Source organism: Centroberyx affinis, unplaced genomic scaffold (genome assembly GCF_046629955.1).
Source record: "Centroberyx affinis isolate AG114_WGS23_722 - 3 ecotype Tasmania unplaced genomic scaffold, CSIRO-AGI_Caff_v1 ptg002225l_1, whole genome shotgun sequence".
NCBI classification, from domain to species: domain Eukaryota; kingdom Metazoa; phylum Chordata; class Actinopteri; order Beryciformes; family Berycidae; genus Centroberyx; species Centroberyx affinis.
In genome coordinates this window covers 73,523-89,282 of record NW_027280525.1, presented here as the reverse complement: position 1 = coordinate 89,282, position 15,760 = coordinate 73,523, and positions in this window count along the sequence as shown.

Here is a 15,760-nt window from a genome sequence, read left to right as displayed (position 1 = left end):
CTTCCATTCCCACCATTGCACTCAATACAGACTGACACACAAATGCTGTTCCTTGCCAGCATGTACTCAGTGAATTTCAGTGAATAAATATTACATTATTTTGGCAACAAGGCAAACCAATTCATTTTGAACTTACAGGGAGCAACTGGACAATACAATTGTTATGAATGCTGCTGTATGTCTGGTCAAAGTGATAAACATTTAGAAGAACCCTGACTACTGTTTCAAACTTAGTACTATTCAGTGCACACTATAAACCATAGATCATGCACTAAAGCTGTCTCTGCTCAGTAGGGTAGGAGAACAGTTTTGTTCCAATTTTTCAGCCATTTTAAAACATTTACTCACAAAAGAGTATCAATTTAGAGAAAATTATCTGTACTTTTCCATTATTTCTCAATGAACATTAGTTTACTTTTTGTTATGTGAATCATGCATTCAAACCCTTCATACATCATTGTAATTGTCTGATGTCCCCCCAGCAGTAGTTGTTTCTTAAGGTTTTCTGTGTTTCTTTGTATGCCAGCCAGGCACAAATGCCAAGTAAACCACACTGTTCAAAGACAGTAACGATAGAGTGGACAATTTCCCTCCAATCCCCCTTATGCGTATTAAATAATACAAGACCCATGGTGTAATTGCAGTTTTTAAAATATCATTAATTTATAAAAATTGATGACCTGGAGGGCCATGCTCACAAATTAGCCAGGTGAATTCAAACACCTTTCCTGCAGAGTGTAGCACACAATTATGACCCAAGCCCAATTTATTTCCGCCAAATGATCATTTTAGGTTCAGGGAAATTGTGCTTTCTGCACAATATGCACAAGCTGTGAGGAACTGTTTATGTAGACATTTCTAAAACATCATTTTGGAGGGGAAAAAAATCATTATCGTTCACCTCTGAAACACAGAGGATCCAATCTGTAATGGTGTTTGGTCAACCAAGGGCAAAAGTTTTATATTCTTTAAAACATATCAGAGTTTAATTTTGTGCTATCAATCATTTTGCAAGAACAGTTGGCACTTTGTTTTTCCAAATGATGGATATCTCATTTTGGAAATAAATCTGTCTGAAGATCAAGTCAATTACAGTGCTACAGTCAACAAAGAAATCTGCCATGTTGACAGTGTTATTATTACGAGCTTTGTTGCAAATTTAGATATCTACCGATTGACAAGTGACATGTTTTCTAACCAAAAGATTGATATCACAAAATTGAAGCTAGTTAGGATACTTTTTGAAGGATAGTACGTAATTATGACAATTTTACAGACTCGATCATCTATCTATAAGCGTTGAATGATGAACTTCAGGAAATGATTTGTTTTGTTTTTCAAAATGTAGATATAGACTTTTTGAACAGAACCCTTCAGTTCTTCATTCAGAGCTAAACATTTGGAAAGACCGGCTAACCAGATGACCTCAGCGACGCAAAAATATATTCTATTAATTAGTACACAATTGTTTGAATTTAAGTGCTGATGTGTTTTATTCCAAAATGAAATATCCACCATTTGAAAAAAAATATTCCTACTCTTACAAAATGATTCTTTACAAGAAAGCAAAGCATATTTTGAAAAAAACGTAAATGTATAAAACGTTCTTTATGCTAACATTTTTTGGATGAAATCATCTAGACTGCTGAACTATTCAGTGATTATAATACAGTTATTTCTAACAACAAATACAGTTTTTTGGAGTGAAAGCTGAAGCCTACGTTGCATATTTTTTATATTATTATATAAATTATTATATTATTATATATTAATTGCCCTATTTTACAGTATATCAGTCAACTAAACATGGCATCATTTTGCTCCATCAAGACACATATCAATGTATTGATAAAATATTGATCAAAATCAAATAATTTTCTGAACTGTCATGAGGCTAAAGCAGCAGTTCTACATTCATTCAGTCAAAGCAGACAATGTGTTTTCAGTGGAGGAATTCACAAGGTTGCTATTCAGAAAGTAGGTGAATTTCCACAGCTCTGCGCCCTCGGTCTCAACGGTTTCATATTTATATCTGAAAAGTGTGCCGTTTTCAATGCTTTTAGCTTCACTGTTGATATTCAAAACGGATGATTTGTGTATTGTTGAGATATTGCTCTCACCATGCCAATACGCCTCTCAATGCATGTTGGCAGATCTTATGATGTGATATTGTGAAATATGCCTTTTGGTATACCCTGACGTGTACATGTCTAACACGCAGGATTGAATCTATGGCGTTTCAGTAACTCCACTTCCTTAGGGGAACTATTTATACATCACACAATGCCAGAGCCAGGAGAAGGCCTGACAGCCTTGGAGAAATGGGAATGTCAGATATCTGACTGAGGCGTTTCTGCCAGTTTTCTGGTTGTATTGAGTTCTGTGGTTTTGGCCAGGGAATACTGAGACCTTGGAGAGACTCAATACAGACATTTTGTTGATGTTCCATTGGTTCTCAGAGACGGTCCGTTTGACATTTTGACACCACTTCCATTAGTTTTGTCTATATCCACCTGTCAGTCAAAATGAGAGAGATATTGGAGTCTGAGGTGAGAATGTCTAATAAAGCTTAATTAATCATGTGTGAAGGTCTTAATCATTAAAGAGTGGGCCTTGTCCTAAAAATTCATGAACATTTATCAAATGCCACTTACTTATTCAAGGCCTATATTAATGATTTTTACACGAGAATCATGTTGTCTATGTGACTCGAATCTGCATTCAGTAAGTGAGGGCAAAAATGTTCAGATAAGTAATTAAGAGACAAGTTAAAGGCAATGTAAAAAGGCAAAGCAAAAAAAGCAAAAGGTATTCTTTGCCAGCATTGACATTTGGTTGGAGTGGGAGATTTTATAAAGCACAACAGATATGATTCAGTTTCAAGGTGAAATGACTCACTGTTTGCAGACCGACCATCAGATTGTTAGGCCACGACAAAAATGTTCCTCTCACAACTTCTAACAGCACAGCACAATGGAAGTAACAGTCTTCAAAGATTCTAAGATGATCTCCCAAGAAGTTTGAGGATTACAAAATGCTGTTGACTTGTCGAATTTGGAAAACACAGTGCAAATTAGCTACAAGTGTGCAGCCAGGTAAGCTCAGCAGATTGTGCCTTCCTGTTCAAATGACACCAACCATAATGGGCTGTATACAGTATGCTGCAACTGAAGTGCACAACTATACACCAGCTGTGGAAAGTTTTTTACTCCCCTGTTCGATTAACTAGTTGCTGCTCTGAAGACTTTGCTGTCTTAGGGTATTGTCATTGTCATCTTAGGGTTTATTGTCATTGCTGTCTCCCTTTATAAGACTTTATAGGACAATTATTTCTCCTTTGCTTTCCTTGCATAAAAGTTATGATCGCTCATTTTCCCGAGGTTATACTTCTAAATATCGCCGCTATGCCCCTGCAGTGAGGCCTTGTAGTCTCTGAAAGCCAGTGCAGCGGCTTGGGGGTGGGGGGGGGGGTGGGGGGAGTGCTCATGATGGCGCCTACTGGCTGATATTGCATGCAAGGCCACCATTCTAAAGCATTTAACAAAGGGGCCGTCCAGCAGAGCAGCATGGCATTGAAATGACAGTCTTGCCCTTGCATTGTTTGACACGTCACAACATGGTAAAGCAGTATCTCTTTAGCTCCTAGAGGTCACGGAGGATGGATGCACCACTAATCTCTGACACTCGCTCTGGGATGGGGGGGTGGTGGTGGGGGGGATCGACGCAAACTGGGGGCTTTAGATAACTTTGCTATCCACCAGTGACCTCAAATGCGAAGACATCTCTCGGCCCGCTGTGCCCCGTCAACCAAATCCTTCTTACTGCCTGGTGACTTCAGACAAGGAGACGTTCCCCGCCCCACAAGGATAAATCCCAGCCAAGAACAGACTATATATTAATCTGATATTGTCTTTATATTGTTTGGGGAATAATGCAGTGGAAAGGAATGATTGATCGGAAGGCTTGAGAGACTTTCATATTGTCCAATCGGTCCATTTAGGGATCTGCGGATGTTTCTCCAGGGGGCATGATCTCACAAATCCAAGGAACAAAAGTGTCATCATGTACAAGTGTTCCTGAGCGTTTCCTCTTGGCACTAAAGAACAGAAAGTACAAACATATAAAACTCAAACTCATTTCTTGCTAAAAAATAAATGATAACTGACCTATACTATAAAAAGCCTGCGTTTGACTGTATAATTGTTTTACTGATGCTTGTACTGCAGCAGCATCTATCATTGCTCGCACACTTATTAATAGTTTTGGTAAACATACAGATTTAGGCGTCAAATCGTTGAGTACGGTTCACCTCAAATTGAGCCCACAAATGCCTGCCGAATAGACTCAAATAGACGGTTAAATAGTGGCTGTATGACTGTATCCTCCACTGCATCCCAAGTGGGAATATTATCAGGGAGGTTTGTGGTTTCATTGATTTCAAGTCTGCAATCATCCCCCATCTGATGTAGTGGGCTGAGGGAGGATAAGCGAGGCTCCACAGTCTGTAGGCCAGCTCCAGTCTGACAGCAGGACAAGTTGGAGATAACCTCGGCACAAACTATCCACCGACTGAATGTAATGGGTTATTCCCTGTAGCCGCTGGCTGCCACTTCATTGTCACTTCCCATTTCGTTCTTGACAGAAGATTGAGACAGATGAACTATATAATTGTGAAGTACTAATTAGAAAACGTATCCTACAGATGCCCCTTATTTGAACAGAATTGTTGATAATTTGGTCTATTTATTCAGTGTTTCTCTTTAAAAAAAATTGTGTTGTTTTTCTGAGTTTCTTAAAAGTTCACGGTTTTAGCTGGTTGAGGAATTAGAGTGTTCTGTTTCAAATTGGTTTATATTTTCTTTTTCGTTTTTTTTGTCCAACACAGAACACACTCTTAGGATGACCCCATTTCAATGCTCTTCAGCCAAAATTGCATAAAGCACAAAACATCTATAATGGCCCCCATCTGAACCTCGCTGGAAATTATCTCTGTACAAGTCTCTAATGGTGCTGTCAGGAGTGAGTTTCAAACCATTAAGCAATTTGCGGTGAATCAGGGCACATGGAAATAAATCACATTCACACTCGCTGTGGTTGAAAGTTCTCAAGATAGAAGGAGAAGAATATGCTCGCACTGTTTTTCTGAAAGAATAGGCTCAGGGAAACCAAAGCAGATGCCATATTTGGTTTTATAAAGGCTTAATGAATGATGATGTTAACTTCAATGCCCTTTTCCTCTTTTTAACCTGCCATGACAGCATAAACATTTGAATCGACTGTTTGTGAATGCTAAAAAAACAAAAAAAAAAACAAAAAGAAAAAAATCCATTGTCTCTCCTCATCCTTCATTCATCATGTGCTTATTTAGGTTTTAGGTCAAATTTAATGCTGAAAATATGCCACAAAAGCCCTCAAAACTTTTGGCGCCTTGACATCTTTATTATTCCAGGGTGTTTATATATAGGCTACATGACATCCACCCATCCACCATGGAAATAAATATGATGAATTAATCAGTTCTGCTTTAATGGGTATGTATTTATGGAACTGGATTCCAAAGCTCACTAAATAAGCCTGCGTGTTGAATCCTGCCAGACCTCAATCCACAAACCTCTGGGAGCCGCGGTGAGGATCTTTACTTGTGTCCTCTGGCATTGTTCATCGCTACGGTTGCCATTCGTTAGTGGCACAAAACGATAAAGCTTCGGACTTTTTTCAGCATAGACTAAATTATTATTTTATCAGCCACAGCAACTTAATTTTCACCCAATAAAATGACTGTAGTAAAGCTTACTGTGGAGTTTACCTCACAAAAAAAGCTAAATTTATGAAATCATATGGGGTGTCATTTCCTGTCGCAGGCCTATCGTGGATAAATTTCCCCCTTAACTGAAATCTCAAAAAAATTTAAGCTTTGTCCTGTCAATAATAAACCCTATCATCAAACAGCACATTAAAAGTTGGTATTCAAAGCACATTATTAATACATTATAATAACATCTAAAATGGTACAAATTGTATTAATTTTAATTACTACTTAAGCACAGTCTTCATATTCTGTGTGACACAAATATATATTTATTTTTGAAATATCCAAGCATGTCAAAACTGAAGATCTCTCCCTATACAGTTCCTACACATCATCTTTTTTTGGGGGGTAATTAATTTAAAATTGAGGTATTAAAATTAGTGCATTAAAATCAATTAGATCAAAATTAGGCAAAGGTTAATTAGGTTAAGTAGGTGTCACCTAGAAAAATACAGGGTATCTTGGAAATGTAGAGAAAAGATAACAGTGTGAAACTTTCTTAAATATGGATGGTGAATTTTCCAACAAGAACGGAAATTATCTGACTGAAAAATGCCAAAACTATCGATTTCATGTGCATTTCACTCTACACCCAATTACTTTGTTTAAAATTCTGTGTTAAAATTACTACCATTACAACTACAAACACACTCAGTAGGCATTTGGGTAGCTGCAGTTTAAGAAAGTTGTCCTGGAAACTTTTATCCTGGATCTCTTTCAGCACATTTCCTCAGGGAAATGTGAATTAAGTTCTCACAGTTTTTTTTTCAAACTTTCAAAGTTTAATTGTCTTAATTAGCCTGCACTCACAGGTTACCTCAGAAAAAAAAACATTAGAACAGAAACACACACCAGAAAAAAGCAATACCAGAGAGGATACTGAATAAATTACTGTATATACATGCAAGACAAGCTTTTTTTGCAAGAAATATTCTATTTCTAGGTTAGTTACCACAAGGGATAAAATCACTTTGCTTTTCCAGTCCCTTGGGCTATCAGAAGTTGCCCGTCTCTCTACCACACACACACACAAACACATGCACACACACACACACACACACACACACACACACACACACACACACACACGCACACACACACACACACACACACACTTCTACAGCTGAAGCGACATCTCATTTGATGGCTACAGAACTGACACAATTCACCAGCGTTCAGTTTAACACACAGTACAGCATGAGCAAATCCAAAAGGTTTGGCTGCATTTTACATCCCTATAAAAAATACAGCAAGCAGATCTTCACTGGTCAGGAACTTCCACACAACTTACAGTAGTCACCCAACTTAGTAGTGACAATATCCCGGTCAACACAAACAATCAATCGCGTCTGCTGCAATAACATCGAAAGGAAGTGCCTCCAATTTATCTTTATTAAATCAATAGGGATTTGATAGCCTTACCTGCAGTGAAGTGCTTGGCCCAGTGTTGGAGCTGTAAGTGTCTAGTGCATTGGGACAGAGGGAGATCTCTGGTTCACTTGTTGTTTGTCGGGGATGGGGTAGTTTGCTGTGTGGCTGGAAGCGACACTCCTAAGGGCCCACTGTGAATAGAGGTCAGGATAATAGACACACTCACACAACAAAGACTGATAATCCTGTCTCGCCCCACAGCTCCCGTGTTGCAATCAGACATTTTAAGGGCAGTTAAGTTGCAGCGAGGGGCGGCTGAATGAACTGCGGTTAGGAAAGACTCCCAAGCTCCCATTATGGACAGTAACTGGTGTCAATTCGCAGCAATTAGACCACTCAGATGTGTCAGTAGACAGGCCTCAAATTAATAAATAAATAACGTCGACCACAAGTGCTCGCTGATATAGCCTTTTGAGTCATTTGAGTCTCCCAGTGGTCTATTTTCAGTGCAGAACACTTAGTCCTTCAAAAAGTGGCGAGGTTTACCCCCTCCTCCCTGCTTATCCTAGATGACCTTTAAGTGAAAACCTCGCCTTTAGTTAGCAAGGTGCAAAAAGCTGTTTTCATTGTCTCTGTAAAAACGTACAAATTGGCGCGGATCCTTTAGTGCCGATAAACCCTGTTCATTATTACTCCAAAACTACTGAGATACCCAAGAGAGTAAAGCAAGGTCGTCACTTTCTAGTTCCCTCAGTTCATGAGCCAAGTCGGACATGGATGTTTACTGTGGCTAAGATCAGCCTTTGCAGAGCTCCAAACACTAAAGTGATCAATAAATGAAGGTCACATGTGCAGCACAACAACTAGACTCAGACAGAGGATACATGTATCTGCCCAATTGATATTTCAGATGTTCAAATGTACGGACCAGGGTTTTTGCCTTAGGCCTTAGAGTAAAGAGGAGCAAAAGAGTAGCCTCAGGCCCACTACAGTGTAGCTTCTGTAAAACCGTGTCTTTTGGGGCTCATCATAGTCTAGGGGACGGTTACCTCGAAGTTCGGCCCGTACATTTGTATTCATTTTGTCTCAAGTTTCATCTCTGCTTTCGTCTTTGTTACTTTGTGAAATGAACGGAAAATATTGGCAAAAGTTAATTCTGCAAGTACGTTTGAATATTTGTCTGTAGACTTGACGGAAAAACAACATATTGCTATAATCCCCTGATGTTACATCCTGAAATATTTATGTTAGAAGCGACGATGGTGATAATTTTCTAAATTATTTTCTGTGAATAGCCACAGAATGTGAATGGATCTAGCACGTTTTTGCCAATTTGAAGATACTACTCAATAATTAAGTTAGTTCATTATGGTGAATTTTGAAAAAGTACACACTGTACTGTACATGGAGTGTTTTGCTTAAGGCCTCATGCTGTATCTCTGACATAAAGAGGATATTTCTCAAACTGAAAAAAAAGGTTTTTTCCACACAAAAAAGCAAAAGGATACAGACCAGAGCCTCTGAATTTGACTGGGAGCACTCAATCAAGGGGAAGTCATTATTTCAGAATAAAGGGTAGCTGTGCTGTGCTGTGCCTCCTGACTTCAACTGAATAACTCACCTTTCAGCAGTGCATAGTTAATGTGCCAACTGCCTTTGATCTGTTGGAGGTGATAACTTCACAAGCATGCGGACACCATCCACTGATGGAGGAGGTTCTGCCCCGTCCAAATATGTGTCAACAATTATCACTCTCTGAGAAATGCAATGAGGGGAAAGAGTTGAAGCAGGAGAGGAGATTTAGAAGGAGAGAAGAAAGTTTTGTCAAGCCAATGGAAAGAAAAATATTACGTCAATGTTCACTGAGTGATTTGACAAAGGAAATTCTGGTGGTGGTCTGACACTGATATATCAATACAAAGACACTTTCTTATTGCAAACATAAAGTTTAGACTTAATATATTCTTTAGATGATATTTTTTAGATAATTTTTGTTTCTATACAAATTCCAAATGAATTTACTGAAAATAGCATCTAGACATATGGGGTAGGGAAGGGCCTAATCCTCTGAATGTAATACCATTATAATTAGATTTGAATGAAAAGTGTGTGAAGTGTCCATTTTCCTCTCAACAGAAGAGAAATCACATTAATGACAGCTGTCAGCTGCTCCTCAGTGGCCGGAGCGGACACTTTAGATTGTGTTTTCCCTTCAGAAATGTCACTGAAGAACGTAAAAGCCCTCTTCTGTGTCAGCAGGGCAGATTGGGTGACTGTGCCTGGACAGTCAGGACCCTGACACAGCCGAAAAAGGAAAAGAAAAAAAAATAGTGAACTGAATACACAAAGCACTCCACTGAGAGGTCAAAGAGAAGACAAGTCCCCCTTTCAGACAGAAAGAAAAATATGAGCCTGTGTGATTTTCAACACAATTGCCTCAACCAAAGTGCCCAGGCCGGATGAATTCGAGGGTCACCATATAATAATGCCGATATTAAAAACTGTTATAATTGCCTCTCATTTCCATTTCAGATTTAAGCTGTGGAAAATATGACCAGGCAATGGCACAGCCCTCGGTGAGCCAATTTACGTAATCCTTATTCACCATTAAGAAGTGATGTAGGAAATGAAAACAGAGGAAGTATCAGAGCATGTATTTGCTTCATACATTCTTTTTTTATATTTCATGATACAAATATTAAATTTTTAAGGGCCAAAAACCATGAGGCAGAAAATCTTGTACTGGCGTTAGGATTTCTGCTGGAATGTCTACACATGCAAATGCATCTTTAGTTCTTTCTATATTGCAGTGAATGAAGCTGAAAACAGGTTGGGTTTAGCCCAGGGAACTTATTAGCAGAGTCTCCCTGGTGGTTGAACTGCCAGGGAATAAGGAAGAGAGGCTTCTTCTTCAGAGTTGGCTGTAATGCCATGAGCATCCTCTGCTGGTAAAGAAACACTTCAAAAGCCCAGCCCCTAATGAAACACACCAGAGAGGCACTATACTAATTAATACAACCTGCATGAATAACCCATATGTGTATGCTCAGTGTTAAATCTTACAATATAATATCATACTTTCTAGACTACGCCGTTGAAAACACACATACATACACTTGGGGGAATAATGGGTTGAATATCAATCACGATAATACTATATGCAGATGATAGTGTGTACAACATCTGTGCATTGTTTACGCAGTTTTCTTTTTCAAATGAAGACTGCATCTGCAGAGGCAGGGGAAATAAAGCCAGGCATTATGTATGAGCCTTTCATTTTGGTTGTGCTAATAGAGTAAATAAAGTAAGTGGTTGGGACTGCATCGCCATATAATTGTGGTCTGGTGAAAACCTCTTAACTCCAATTTGGGTTATTTTCATGTTTATACTTGAATTGAAAGATTACACGGACCTCTATATGCTGATCAAATTATATAACCTGGGGGCTTATGTAACTTTTTGCATAAACGGCTAATCAACAGACAAAACGTCAACAATCTAAAATTAAGGCTGATTTCCTTTTTTTTATTCCTGCTAAATTGTCATTTGGAGGTATGAGATTTTCACCAAACAGCAGCAATATGTGGCAACAATAATGCAATAATCCGATGCAATAAGAGGCCTGCTTTCCATACAAACCAATTGTCTTGCCTGAGGGTCCAAAATTGTCCTGCTCCTGTTGGAAGCAGGCACACACTGCTGCGCTCACACTGAATGTCAAATTTCAGCAAAGCAACTGTGTGAGAAGTCACTTCTTTGCCAACTCTCTATTCCCAAAACAATGCTGCTAATACTTTGGCGCTATTGACAGTGAACAGTTCCTAGACTTTCATTCGGTGCCAAATGACCAAGTGTAGGTCTGCTGTGAGATCTATCTGACTTGGGTCCAGAAAGTAACAATATAGTGTTTTGTTTTTGCAAATGAAGGGTTTTTGTTTGTTTTTTAGAGTTGTTGTTTTTTTTAATCACACATTTCAGCAACTATTAATTATTTTAGCACATGCAATGATACTCCAAATTAAAGAGAGAATGGCCCCATGAATGTCTATGGGAAAACAATGGACAGTATTAAAGTAGAAACTGAAAGCAAGAATTAGAAACATCTCCTTTCTTGCAGCTGCCGTATCATGTACTGTACTGTATTCCCCAGATCCGTGGCAGAAAAGCTGCTTGAGCCATAAAATAGATTGCTGGGCCTATGAAAAACCACCATGCGGGTACAATAATAACTCATTGTCCACAGCAACATGGGCAGTAGAAGTAATCTTCGGATCTACCCAGTGAGGAAATATAGATATTTGTGAAAGCACTGAAGGGATTAGGCAGGGTTTGCTACCTCCTGGGGTACACAGCCTGAGTCATGCTGGGAGCACCAGGGGCTCTGTGGAAGTCCGTTAAGGACAGAGAGGATTTGACCTGGCTGCTGTATTATTTTGATATGACCCAAACAAAGCCGTCAGCGTGAGACCTATGCAGGGGGTATAGTTTGTCTTTCATCCTCCGTCTTTACAATGAAAAACAGATAAAACATATGGATATACAGGGAAACAATTTCAGTTGTGCGAAGGAGAAACAACTTCAGAATCAGAATGAAATTAAATAACTGAATGATAGACACATTTAGAAACAGAAGCCATATGCTTTTTCAGTAAATGAACATCCTGTGCTTGAATTGATAGCATAGATAATGTATCTTATGATTGCAACTTACTAAAAAGGCAAAGTGAGCACATTATTTAAAAAAAAATGTACAGCTCTCTTCCCAACAGGCTTTGCTGAAACTTATTAGTTCACACTACTGATGTGCACATACACCTATTAACCCTCTCAGTGATTCTCTGCCGTTCCTAGTCCGGAGTTAATTCCTAATGAAAAATAAATTGAGTTGCTCCCTACACTTTCATAACATTTCCCTCTCAGAATAAATGGGCTCCTTTATGAGAGAAGACACACTGTTGTTAATGATTTTATAAGCAGGGAGCCCACCTGACATCCTGTTTTCTATTACTGCTCTTTATTCAATTTGCAGGGCGCTCTGCAGGTGACCTAACCTATAAAAGGGCACTCCAAATGAAATTATCAGAGCTCCTTGAAATTTTATAAATTCAGAATTGGCCTCACAGGGGGGCTTCATACCAGAAACTAATGGCTTCACCTTTAGCTTCGCATAAATCAATCGCACCAAAGGTTAGAACACATCATGCCAGGACATATCAATGCTGTTTTAAACACCGTAACATGTAGCAATATTGGAAGTGTGAATGGCAGGTGTATGAGGTCATTTTTTGAGCAACTTGGCTTATTTCTGTGTTTGTATGAGTGTACGTGTGTGCGTGTCTGTGTGTGTGTGTGTGTGTGTGTGTGTGTGTGTAAAATACCTCTATCACCAACGAGAAATATCAATTGCACAAAATTAAAACCATAATTTCATTCTTCATCTTATTTACAACTTTACAATAAGGTTCAACTGATATGGGTTTTGAAGGCCGATGCCTATACCGATATTTCAGTATTGAAGGTGCCGATAGGTGTGAGTTTGTTCCATTATTCAAAACATTTAACTTTTTCTTTTATTTTCATGTGAAGAATTTACAAGCATTCAGTCTTTCCCAGAGAATTCATTCTTAGCAGGGTTGTAAAGGCTCTGAAAGACTATTTAGACCATCATGGGCCAATAAAACTCTCCATTCAAATCCACAGTCATTCCTTTAGCCTAAGCAGCTCTTTAAGGCAGAGTGAGCCACTGCATCTACAGTATTCAATTGTTGGGAAACTGTGGGATACATTAGGCCTTTAAATGAAGAATTAGTTTACAAAAAACATTGTTGAATAATTAAATACATTTAAATGTGCAAAAATGGGTTGTTATTGCAGGTTTTAGAGATAGTTTAACATAGCTGGGAGAAACCATCCTATTGGAAGTGGACGACATTGACTGACCACCATTCAATATTTCAGAAAAGGCCAACATTGGCCTGATAAATCGATTGGTCTAATCCTACTTTCAATATACACGTTATTTACTTTTTTTTTTTTTCTATTTGTACATTTTATCAACTCAATTCCAACCTTTAAGGGAATTCAGCGGTGCCGTTATTTGACAAATTGAATCTATAAAGTAGCTATATTGCTAATTATACTTTGTGTAATTGTGAAGACTGGTTAGTGTAAAGCTTTGTCACCTCAATAGGATCCCATCTTCCCTTGAGAAAGCACTGGCTCTTTCCAGTGCCACTTCGTTCCACTTGGTAACCTAACAAGAGGTTTGTGGCAGAAAAAAAAGGCCCAATCAGTAACACTTGTTGCACCTGAGAACATGGAAATGTAAGAGTTCTGTGTTTGACAAAATGGAAAACGCTGTCTTGTAAAGACCTCAGGAATATGGATAAGATCATTCAGCTGTGTTCAATCTCAGTCAGGACAAATGCTTTTATGAAGCGGTGAAGCATGAAGGAAATTCGTTTGTAAATTGCACACCGGTCTTTGGAGAAATTGCTCCTGTTTCAGATTCAAGCCCAGATGCGGAGTTGTCACAGAACAATGTCTGTTTCATATATACAATTGTACTGGGATTTCATTTCTGAGTAAAGCATATTTAAGTATTTGCCAATATTGCAATGCATTCAAAATGCCATGGAATAGTAGTTCCTTATACAATAGTAATATTGTGTTTATTTTAAAGCCATGAGCATAAATTATCATTCTAATATCGCACAAACCTTTCATGAAAATGAACTGTGCTGAGGACCTTTATTACAAAATTAGAACCGATAGAGTGAGTATTCCCATTCTAATTTTATGGTTATTACATGCATATTTCATGTACCTTTAGCAATAGTAGAGCATTTGCCAATTAGCAAAGCATTTAGCAGTGGCAGAACCTTCTGTGTGGATGAGACAGCCATATGCAACAGAGCAGTGAAACAGAAAGATGAAAAATAAGTTTAAAACATCCAGAAGCTGAAGAAAAGCTCTCTGCATGGCTTTGTAATTGAAAAGGCGACCTACGTTATTCACTAGACGGTGACTTGGACCAGACCTTGTCAAACCAAAGTCCAGGGTGACAGGGTCATCAAAGGGAGAGGTGTGAAAAAATAATATTGAGCCCCTTTCTTTTTCATTCAAAATGAACTGTAGTCTGCCTTTTGACTAAGTGAACTCAAGCATCTTTTCATTATGGACTGGATGAGTTGGTCAGCTGCACAAGGCTCCACATGTCCAAAAAGCGGACCAAGACAGCTGACCCCATTTCTCTCCTTCATAACCACACACAGGAACTTTGATCTGACCACCCATCCAATTACTTTTACAATTACAGCAAGCGGTTTCAAGTGTGCTATTAAAACCTGTCAGATTTTCCCAGGGCAACCCCTTTGACCCCAGAAACAATTTGGCAAATAAAAGCTATGCTGGCCTTAGACACCTCCATGTAACAAATGGAAATGGGTGGCCTAGGAAACCTTGAATCTCTTCAGCTTAGCTAGGTTGAAGCAAAATTGCTTGTATCCCGTCTTTTTCCCATTGTCATACAAGTTTGTAAGCAGCATGCAGGCCTTTGGCCACTTGTGTATCGAAAGGTGTTGGAAAAATCAGTGGATTTTTAAAGAACATGAAGGTTTAAAATTCAAGTTGCTGTGGAGAAAAAAATGTAATTGAAAATGTATTGGTCTTATAATAGTATTCAGAATCTTAATATTATAATTTCAATATCATCCATAAAGTGCTATTTCAACTATTACATGTTTACTTTCTAACATTACTATGCAGTAATGTATTGTCCTGCCATCTTTTTCAGTCAATGCCAATATTTAACCACAGGGTGGCAATGTATGGAAAAAAAAAAGAAGGCAAAACTCCCAGACTTACATTTTATGCATATTCATATTCATCTACTCTAAGAAGTAACTTCTATGGTGAAACTTAAATCATAAGCTTGCCTTTAGCAGTGTGTCCATTGAAAGTTTCAGAGTCAAAAGAGGTAAAAATGGAGTGGAGAAGCCTTAATGTACAGGTGGAGACACATAATAACCAGACTCTTGATACTGCGTATGAAATATGGCGGCGGTGTCATGCACTCTCAGGCTGGAGAGGAAAACGCGGCCTGCTGCTCCCCTCCTATTGTCTGGATGTGAGAGGAAGCGGACCCGTCCCTGACTCCCTGACCACTTTTAATAGGTCATGAGGCAACTGCTGAACCCAGAGCCAAATCTCCCCTTTTTTCCACCACTGAACTTCCGGGAACAAGGCAGTAGGTGGGTGGTGAAGAACACACTTACAGTCAATTGGATTTGCACGTTGGATTTGCCCGATGGATTTACATGTCAAGAGTTGTGCTGGAGTTTTGAACCAATACGTATTTTCAGTCAGCGGGAAGCACAGGTCACGGCTACATGAATCGTCTCTAGTCGCGTTTTTCAATGCAACACCGGGGCAGCGAGTATGAATCACAGATATTCTTTGAAATATGTAAAGCAGTGTATGTTGGACAAATGCTATGCTTATATATCTTTACTTAGAATAATTTCTCACCTCCTACTGTGTGACCCTTTCTGCTTCTTCTTCTTTACCTGTATCTTCAAA